The sequence below is a fragment of the Anomalospiza imberbis genome, chromosome Z, assembly GCF_031753505.1.
Source record: "Anomalospiza imberbis isolate Cuckoo-Finch-1a 21T00152 chromosome Z, ASM3175350v1, whole genome shotgun sequence".
Lineage (NCBI taxonomy): Eukaryota > Metazoa > Chordata > Aves > Passeriformes > Viduidae > Anomalospiza > Anomalospiza imberbis.
In genome coordinates this window covers 20,127,203-20,134,174 of record NC_089721.1, presented here as the reverse complement: position 1 = coordinate 20,134,174, position 6,972 = coordinate 20,127,203, and positions in this window count along the sequence as shown.

Sequence of the window (6,972 nt, the reverse complement as noted above, 5' to 3'; positions counted from 1 at the left end):
GCTTCTTGTTGGATTAATTTTTTTTCTTTTAAATTAAATTGGATATTTAGGAGCATGAAATGTGGAAAAAGAAAAAAAAATCTATTTTAACTGCTTACAGTTGGCCTTCATTTATACATTATTTTTGCATTATTTTTGCCTTCAGATTTGCATTATGGAAGGTTTTTTCCAGTGCTTCTGTAAGATCCCAATTCATGTAATAGACAAATATGTTTAACAGTCCTTTTTGCTTTAAAATCATACTTTATACATTACTTCTATGGTTTAGATTTCTTAAATTGCCTGAAGTTGTGTCTATTTCCTTTAGTATTTTCTTGTATTCTGCAGAGGCAAAATTCAGAATAATACCACTGCTCCTGTACATGGCCTTGCAAACATTTGGAATTAGCAGAGAGGTCTCCTCTCAAGAATGTGTTATGCCTTGCTTGTTTCTCAGAGCCCTTGCAAACAATTTTACTGGCTTCAAGGTAAACACATAGGAGAGCTGACATATCTTTCTTTGCAACGTGCAGCCGATGTTGAGTCTGCGCCTTTCACTGCACACTTCCCAAATGGCCCACTTTGTATTATGCTATATTGCCTTACAGTAACTGTCTTCACTTTTTCAGACCTAGTTTATCAAGGCTTTTAATGGATCTCTGTTCTGTTGATCTCTACAGCTTCTAAGTTATGTCAGTTGAGAGCTACCTTCTTTTATGTAGCCATTTTTATTGTATTGTGTTGAGTACAAAAATTCTGCTTTTACTTATCTGTAGTAACTAAATTATCTTTTATTAACCAGATTTTAGTTTATTGAGGGAAGAACTTGGGTGATTTTTCAGTTGATGGAAAAGTAGAGTTGTATACAATGATAGAATGTTTTTATGTGATGGTTTTTAGAATGGTGTTTCTGTGATTTGGTGTGATGACTTGTAAACATGATGTAAGGATGTATGGGAGAGGTAAGGGGGACCAATCTAATACAAGTTCCAGTATAATTTGCCATTTTTAGACCAATTAAATGTTAAGCAAAAAAATCTTTCATCTTGCTTAGTTTTGAGTGAATGCTGTTCATTTTACCCTTGCAACTGGTGATTAAGCATGGGTATAGGATGTGGTGTGTGCTGTTGTGCATGAACATTGGCTTCTTTTTTGGTTCATATTGCTTGTGTAACTGCCCTCCTCTTGTGGTTTAACCTCTTTTATGAGCTCTAGAGTCTGACTAATCTATATTATTAGTCTGACTATTCTATAGTATTTTTAATCAAGAATTCAAATAAATACATTTTTTAGCTTTGATTTATAGGATTGTCTCTTTGGTTTTTTTTTCCTTCATTTGTGTTTAAATGCTTTGTATTCTGCTATCCTTTCACCTTACTTATTAATACTGCTCAAATACTTCATTGACACTGGATGACTGCTTCTGTCGTGACATTAATAAATAGAAGAAAAAATGTTAAACACTCAATAGCATCTTGTGTTTAAAAAGAAAAATACCAACCCATACCATCTACCTCCCAAATCCAAACCCAAACCAAATCACTGAGGAGATAGGATAGTCTATAAACAAGTGCTTTAAAGAAGATGCAATATTCATTATTCTTCATACCAAAATCGAATCTCATCCAAGTAAAATACTAGAATAGATTTAAATGAAAGTACTTCACATAAAGCTTTGCATTAAATTATGAAACTCACTGCCATAAAATATGTTGTAAGATTACATATGAACTTGCAAAAACTTATGGAATTCAGATTTGTGATTATTAAGGAAAATTGGCAGTCAGCAGGTTCAGAAATCTATCCTACTAATTGTTGGACTCTGAGGGATACACATAGATATTCCCTGAGATCCTCCTGCAGCTCCACAGTATCTTCATCATTCTCTGAAGTCTTTCTGCTTAGACCCTGGATATGCTCAAAACCCAAAGGTTCAGTGTAGAGCTTTTTCCTCAGGAGGGATTGAATCTGTACAGCAGAAGAAAACCTGTAGAGAGAGATAATCCAATCCTAAAATACATTGCCAGTTTTTAAGAGAAGCTGGTTTAGACTGAAACAGAGCTAGCCTAAAGCTGTAGCTCCTAGAAAAATCCTGACAAGTAAATTGAAGCAAATCAAGGCAGTGATGAAGAAGAGATCTTCCTTATGAAAAAAAGCTAGGAGTAAGCTCTTTCATCAGTACTTTCAACAATCAGGAACATTGGGGCATATACCGAAAGAGTAGGATAATTTCTCCATTTTTTTCTCTCCATGCACATCTAAGTAACAGTTGTTTGTTTGGAATTTACACCTCTATTAAATGCTAATATCGTGACTCCATGTGCATTCCATGAAATAAGGATTTGTTTAGCTTATCATCAATTTTTAACTCTACAAAGGTATTATAAAAAAAATGCTAGGATGTTAAATGAACATTTCAAGCTACCAAGCCTAAATAAGATGACAAACTGATTTATGAGCTGGCAGTGTGTCCTTGTGGCCAAGAAGGCCAGTAGTATCCCGGGTGCAAATAGGAAGATCAATGCCAGTCTGCCTATGCCTTGTCTTCTTTCCCTTAGTTGACCAGCTGTTCCCTACTCAGCCATGCCTATCTAGAGAGAATCAGGAAAACCTAAATCTGTGTGTTATAACCTGTGCAGGTCAAGACAGATGTCATGATAACAACCTGCAAAAGGACAAGTGTCTTTGATTTCAGTCATTGCTCAGTATGGCAGTATTGTACTTGGCTGGGTCTATTTGATTAGGCCCATGTCTCTGGAATATTGGCACTGCTTAAAACATCTCACAGCTCTGCCTCTGCACCAGATAAGCAGACAGCTTCTCCATCTAACACATGCCATATTCTCCCAGTTTGGAGCTGGTAGTTTTAGTATGGTTAAGAATAAGATATCGGTCACAACTGTGTCAACAGCTAGGGCATAATTTACGGACCAGCAGTCACCTGCTGATTGAGAGGCCAAATCCTGGGGACTGGTGCTTTCCTCTGTGAATGTTTCAGTAGAAAATCTCACCCCATGGGAGCCTTGCTTGCCGTTCAGGTTTGGTGTGGTCTAGGCATCAGACTGGCATTTACATGAAGAGAAAAAAAATTACTCATTATAGAGTAATGATTCTTCTGGAATGTGCATGCCGTGCAGAGCCCCCAACTCTTCTTGCTTTTTTGAATACATCAGTACAGCAAACTTCTTATTGCAAAGAAATTGATCTAGCAATAGGAAGACCTTCTTGCATGTAGTATTATGAGGTTAAGGAAGAGCAGACCACACCTGCCTTCACAAATGCTGCAAAGGTCAGTTGGGACAAACTTACTGATGTGATTTCCTAGTGAAATAACTAAATTGTTCTGCAGATTTTCAACTTTTGATTGTGGCATTAAATGTAACTGCTATATTTATCTGCATTTTCCTTCACTGAAAAAAAATCTGATTTTGAGAGTTTGGCATAAAAGTTTCTGGATGTAAAGTTTTGGCAGAAATATACATGAAATATGTTTGTGGTTTGAGAGAGTGCAGGTGATGCTAATGAAGACTGCTATAGCTAGTTACAGACATAACAGACATTACAGACAACCTTGGAAAAGTAAGTCTATTGAATTCTTGAATGTTCATTAGTATTTTGGTAAAATGACGTTATATTTTCTGTATCTTAGATTGTATTTTAAGCTTTTTTAAAAAAAGAAAAGTTTGATAAAAGCATGTGATAGCAGTCTTATAGCTGTTTAAATCTTGAAGTTGTGGATTCACGAAAGATAGCCTGTCCATGTATTTTTCTGTGAGAAAGGTATTGGTTTCAGTGTTTTGGTTTAGTTTACTGGATTTACTCTGGGGTGGGATTTTGTTGGTTTTGTTTGCTTGGTTGGTTGGTTGGTTGGTTTTTTTTTTGTTGTTGTTTGTTTGGTTTGGTGTGTGGATTTTAGGTGGGAGGGTTGTGGGGCTTTTCTGTTTGTGTTTTGGTTTTGTTTCATTTGCTGTTTTGGGAGAGTTGGGTTTTTTGTCTTTTTGTGGGGGGTTTTGGTTTTTTGGGGGTTTTTGGTTTTTTGTTTGTTTGTTTTTTGGGTTTTTTTTTCAGGGGGGCTGTTGCTTTGTTCTTGCTGCATTTTTCCTTTATTTGCTTATTTATTTATTTTACTTCAAACTGTTTTAGCACAAAATAGTTTGATCACAATACTTCTACTTATTTCCAAGCATGACATTCTAGTGATTAAGACAATGAGACTCTTTATTTTGTGCATATTCTCAGGTAATACACCATGTTTTAGTAGATTGTTTCCAGGTTAAACAATGAGCATTCCAAGGTACCTCAGCAGTGCCGAACTACTCGTAATTATAATCACTAATGGTTACAAGAAGTTCTTTGTTCTGCAAACATTGCAAATTCTGTACTTCAGAAAATTTATTGTGTCAAATGAAACATAATATTACCATCTCTATTTGGCAACAGATGCTGCTTGCAGGTGCTTGCAAATGAGCTTTTGATTATAGCTAGCCAAGACAAATGTAATTTTGGTGGTATTCCTATTCTAGTTTTAATTTAGGTTGCATTAAATGAGTCGCTGGAGATAGTTTCAAGCAGAAAAACTTGAAGTACAAACTAAACTAGGTTAGTGTTGCAGTTTACTTGATAAATAACTACTCCATTCATTTCCTTGACAATTGTTTGGTCAAGTTTCCTTAAGATTATGAAGTGGTTGTGTTTTATTTCCTTTAATAGAACACTGGACCATTTTGATTGGTGATGAGGCACGCAAATATTCTTGGTGACATGATCTAGACACATCTTTACTAGAACACTAATTTATCCACAGAAACAAATTACGTTGCTCAAAGCTGATAACTGTCATAAAAGTTAATCTTTGCTGCTTCTATTGCTTTTATTTAACGGGCTGAGTAATTTTATTACTATTTACACTGACTAAGAAACTCTTACAATTATCAAATTATATTAAATGTGGCAAAAGAACAAGCTTACAATTCTACTATGTATGTGTAATCAATTGCAGTGGTGTGTAAGTTTTTATTTGAATGGGCAGCATGCTTCTATTTCAGTATAATTTCTTTCTGTATTTGTGTCTATTGCACTCTTAAAAGGTTTTGTTTCGTCCAACTCATTGCAATGAAAGTTTGTTAGATTTGGGAACATGTTACTTATAGTCCTACAAAAGTGAACTGCAACACTAGAAAACAAGGTGATTGTTTTGTTGTATTTTGAAAAAGAATCCAAAGACTGGGGTTAATGTGAATGAAGCTGCTTAACAGAAAGGTAGCAAATGTGTGTTTCATAACAAGAGAGGTGAAACTCTTCAGCTGAGCTGAATGTAAAGTTAGTTAGTCTATTCAGAATAGTTCTCCTACCTGTTTTGCAAACTAAAAAAATCATCTAGAGTTTATCAGGTAGTTGCCAGATGGCTCTAAATGCAGGAGAAGCCCTGATTGCAAACAGCAGCTTAGTTTTAATGCTCTTTGCTTATGAAGGCTAAGGCAGTCAATACATTCTTTGAGTGTAAGCTTGACAAAAATTCTGTAACTGGATCAAAGTTCCTTGTATAGAACAGGATTCTGGCAACATTGCATGTAATCTATTATTTGGGAAGACAAAATATTGAAGAACTGGCAAAAGTATAAAAATAATACCATAATTGCATATTTGAGGGTCCCAGCAGAATTCTGCTAACAACACAAATTTCAATGCAAATTTCCCTTTATGGCTAGAACTGATGTGGGCAGTAACAACAAAGCTGAATTTAAAAAACATTTTCAAGTCTCTGGACTGCTAATTTAAGAGATGATTAACTAAGAAAGCAAGCTGTCATGTATGGGTTACAGTTCAAGAACACTGAAGCTGAGAATAACAACTGTGTCTTGACTCTAAGTCAAACAGTGTCTGCTCTACATCCAGAAGAGTGTAGCTGCAGCAGCATTCAAATTTTATAATGTTACACAGATATTAAGTTAATGAAATATTACATCACTACCTCAACTGTGAGTTACTGCGAGAGAAGAGAGTTACTTCTCAGAAAGCCAAGCCACATAAACCAAAGTAAATTGGGGGAGGACAGACAGAGCCCCAGAACGATGTACAATAGGAATAGTGCTTGCAAGAAGAAATCTCCTATACTGTGCCAGGAACGTCCTAAACCGAATCAGTTAACTCCGTGTAGAACTACCAGGAGTTAGATGTAGGCCTTCACCTTAAATCAAGAGAGAGTTATTTTACTCAAGACAAATTAATTCCTCCTGAAGTTTTTTTTCCACTGGAGTTAAAACTATCTGCGGGGCTATACCAGGGATGAAACCATCCCACTGGACTACTGCAGCATCAAAGAAGCATTATCCTAAATACTGAATAAAGTTATCTTTGCAACATTTTAGCAAGGTTGTTTTCAAGCTGCTTTTATTAAAAAATACAATCTGGATGCTTGCCAACATGCACATAATTCCTCAAGGGGACACAAACCCAGTGCCAATTCTAAAAAGCAAGAGTACCTAGGAAAAAAATAGACACTGAAATAATTTAACTCAAGCTGATGTGTTGCCATCTCAAACAACTGACATGTGGTTCAGAGCTCAAATTAAGAAGCAAAAATGAATAATATTAATGTGAGGCTTCCAGTGAAAATGCATATGTATGGCAGGGATCAGGCTTATAGGAAACAACATTTTCAGATATGGGTGTTTGGTAAATTATCAGCAAACTACACAGTTCTGTGTAAGACAAAACTCAGCTTACTCAGACCAAAGAGAATATTTTTAATATATTAATTAGTGATATATTTTCCCACAAAACAGTTTTGTTTCAAAGATCTATGCCTGCTTTTTGCATAGCTAAGGAAATCCTTTGATTTCCTGACAAGAGTTAAAGAGTTCAAAATTTCATTTTTTTATGGAGGTTGTTTCAAATAAACTTATGCAGTAAGTAATCATCACAATGATTTATTAATTTCTATATAACAGGTAGAAATTAAAGTAGATCGTTTTTGTTTATAATCACTATTCC